General features: G+C 53.1%; 1 protein-coding gene across 1 annotated transcript in view; it reads left to right on the top strand.

The window, feature by feature from the left end:
• The window catches only part of ACADS (acyl-CoA dehydrogenase short chain), a 56,638-nt gene that overhangs the window by 22,030 nt on the left and 31,503 nt on the right, over nucleotides 1-3,105 (top strand). The window lies entirely within an intron of this gene.

The raw sequence follows: 3,105 nt of genomic DNA, 5'->3' as shown, positions 1-3,105 counted from the left end.
TGTGGAGCCTGGATGTCCCTGTGAGAGGTAGTTGCTGGGCTGGGGGTGAAGGGCTGTGGCAGATGCACACCATGGCGACTGCACTGGGGTCCAGAGGTGAGGCCCTGCTGCAGGAAGGGGAGTCACTGCTGGCCACTAAGCCTGCGACAGGGCTCTGCCCTCCCTCCTGCTGTCCTCACAGTGAAGGGGCCTGAGGATGCCTCGGTGAGGGCAGCGTGGAGGGTCCCCACCTCTGCATCCCCCTGGCTTGCATGGGGGCAGGTGAGAGCCCCTGCGGCAGCATGGCAAGGAGCAATGGGAGAAAGAGCACAGAGGGGAGCTGGGTGGGAGGGGGATAGGCAGCAATAGCCAACCCCCACCTTTTCAGACAATTTCAAACACAACTGTGAGCATATGCACAGTGGGGCCATGCTGCAGGAGCTGAGCTGTAGCTCAGCTGGTGCCGGGGATTGGCTGGGAGCCTCCTTGTGTGGCAGTGCTCTGCTCTCCAGCTTGTTCACACTCAAAAATGCTGCACATGTCTGCAGCAGTGACAACAGCAGCATCCAGGCCCTATCACCTGCTTCCAGACACATCAGATGCTCATCCTTCTTCCCCTTTCCTCAAGATGCTCCCAGTCTCCTGCTCCCTACCACTACTCTGCCAGACCTACAGTTGTCCCCTTTCTCTATGCAGAGGCTCAGTCACAAGTTGCCAGGACTAATTTATGCTTGGCTTCAAAGAGAGTCATCATGGCCAAGTGTTTCTCAGTATGGCTGGGAGCTGTTTTCCTCTCAGTTGCCCCCTTACTCCAACTCGGAGGTTAGGGACCAATATCCTCCTGCTTCCTCCATCTCAAATATTTCACTTCTCAGGTTCCCTTTCACATTGTCAGGGCCCACAAACCCATGTCCCAAAGGAGGATTTTCTCTTCTGCTTCCCTGTTGCTGTGCCAACCAGCATAGCTGCAGAGATAACTGATATCCCAGCAATGGAAAAGCTGTGTTTCTCCTTGTATTTTTGTGTGTGTACTCGTGTTTGGAAGGTGTGTGCACTGGGAAAGGTTTGTGTGCGTGCACATAAAAGCGGGGAGTGCAGATAGGTACCTGGGAGGGCAGCAGTAGAAGAGTTTGTTTGCCAGTGGGTGTATGCAAACTGTGTGTATCTATGGAGCTGGTGCAGTCTTAGAAATGTGGTGTGAGCCAAGAAACTGGATATTTACAGATCTCCACATTTACTGGTACAGCAGCTGTATTGTGCTTAGGAGATGAGGGTGATAAACTGAACAGAGTCCAGAGTCCTGGTAAGTTATATATGTTCTTACGGTAATGCTGGGGAGGGAGAGACCTGTGCGGGCTTGTGTCTGCCATAGGGAGGGTTGGTACAGAAATGTGCTTCACTTAGAGTGGAACCTGTTGAGGAGGAAGCATGTGTCTGTATGCAGAGCAAGAGGACAGCTGCACTGCTTGCCTGTATGCAGCAGAGTGACTGTGCCTGCCCACAGGGACCGGTGACAGCTCGGGGCACGTGCCTTGTGTCATAGCCAGCATGCAGAGGCCCGTCAGTGGCAACAGGCAGAGTAGCTGCCTCTGCCTGCTCCTTCCTGGGTCCTGCATCGAGCAGCCGCATCTTTTCCCCGCAGTAGCAGATGGCAGGACATGGTCTTAATCGATTTAAAATTGTAAACCCATTTCTAGAGGCTGCACTGATCCATGGCGCAGCATCGTGGCGGCTGGAGATGGTCTCTGCAAACTACTGCCATTTTCACTTAGGCAGGTCCCTGTCTTTGCACCATGGCAGAGCTGTGATTGTCTTCCCAAGAAATGCAGGGACACCAGTGCTGGGGGACAGGAGGGCTCAGGACACCTTTGTGTCATTACAGAGGCAGTCCTGGAGCCACAGCTACTTCCAAGGAAAGCTGGGTCTCTGCCAAATGATCTGTAGCTCTTTTCTGCAGGGTCTCACCACGATACAGTGGACAGGTCAGACAGGGCAGGTCTTCAAAGCATTAATTTTTTTTTCCTTCCAGCAGAAGCTCTTGCAGCAAGCCTGGTTTTACTTGCACAACGAACCCCAAATAATCCCAGGGACTTTTACTGTTTTCTTGTGCAGACAGGGTCAGAGATTAAAAGCTCCAATCTAAATAATCTAATTCCAGAGATAACCCTTTTGCTCTCATCTCCAATCCGATACCAGGGAGGCTTCTAAATAGCTCCACGTGGCAGGGCAGAGCTGGTCCCCTCTGGGCACCTGAGCCCCATAGCCCCGTGTTGTTCAGGAGCTGGCCCAGGCAGCGGGACTGGCTCACATTGACTTCTCAGATGTCTTGTTAGCCATGAGGTCTGCTTCAGAACCACACATCTCTGCTCTTTTTGGACATTCCAAATCCCAATCCCTTTTTCCTGCAGGAAATGGGTAATACCCAAAACATGTGCCCCACACCATTTGTGAATAATCAGTGCTGTAGTCCAGGCAGGACTGATTCAAGACCAGCAGTCATTTTGGCACAGTTGCCAGGGGCCAGGGAGAGATCAAGGGATTGAGAAGACAGCCCTGAGCCTTTCACTTGTAGGTTACTGGTGTAAATCCAGCCTGCAGCGAGGGACTGATGGCTCAGTGGATTAGTAACAAGATACAGACCCTTTGACATCTGTGGCACAAGCTGGCATCAAGTTGTTGGTGACCGCAAGTAATGACTCAGGGGCAGCAGGGTAGGACACGGCAGACAGAGGCCATCGCAGCATGCCTGCTGTCCTCTGCCAGCAGCCATGGCCAGACCCTGAGCCAGGGTGAGGGCTCTTCCTGCACCCAGATGAGCACAGCAACTATCCCTCCTCACTCACTGCTGATCAGTTAAGCCCTCTTGCTTCATGATGGGCTGCTGATTCTTGGGAAATAATCACCCAGGCTAGTTATTAGAAGATGCTTTGACTGGGGAGGCAGAGAAGGTATGGCAGTGTTCAGTGCCTCGCCCTCTAAAAAGGCTGTGTCCTCAGACAGAGGGGAAAGAGGCCCTGGTGACACTCCCAAGGCAGGGGATGAGCTGGGTTAGCTCCCAGCTACCCTTGTACACGTCTGGGGCCAAAAAGGCCCCTTCAGCTGAGGGACCTGTCCAGGTTATACCAA

Source organism: Phalacrocorax aristotelis, chromosome 15, assembly GCF_949628215.1.
Source record: "Phalacrocorax aristotelis chromosome 15, bGulAri2.1, whole genome shotgun sequence".
In the NCBI taxonomy this organism is placed as follows: domain Eukaryota; kingdom Metazoa; phylum Chordata; class Aves; order Suliformes; family Phalacrocoracidae; genus Phalacrocorax; species Phalacrocorax aristotelis.
This window is presented reverse-complemented; position numbering and strand designations above follow the sequence as displayed.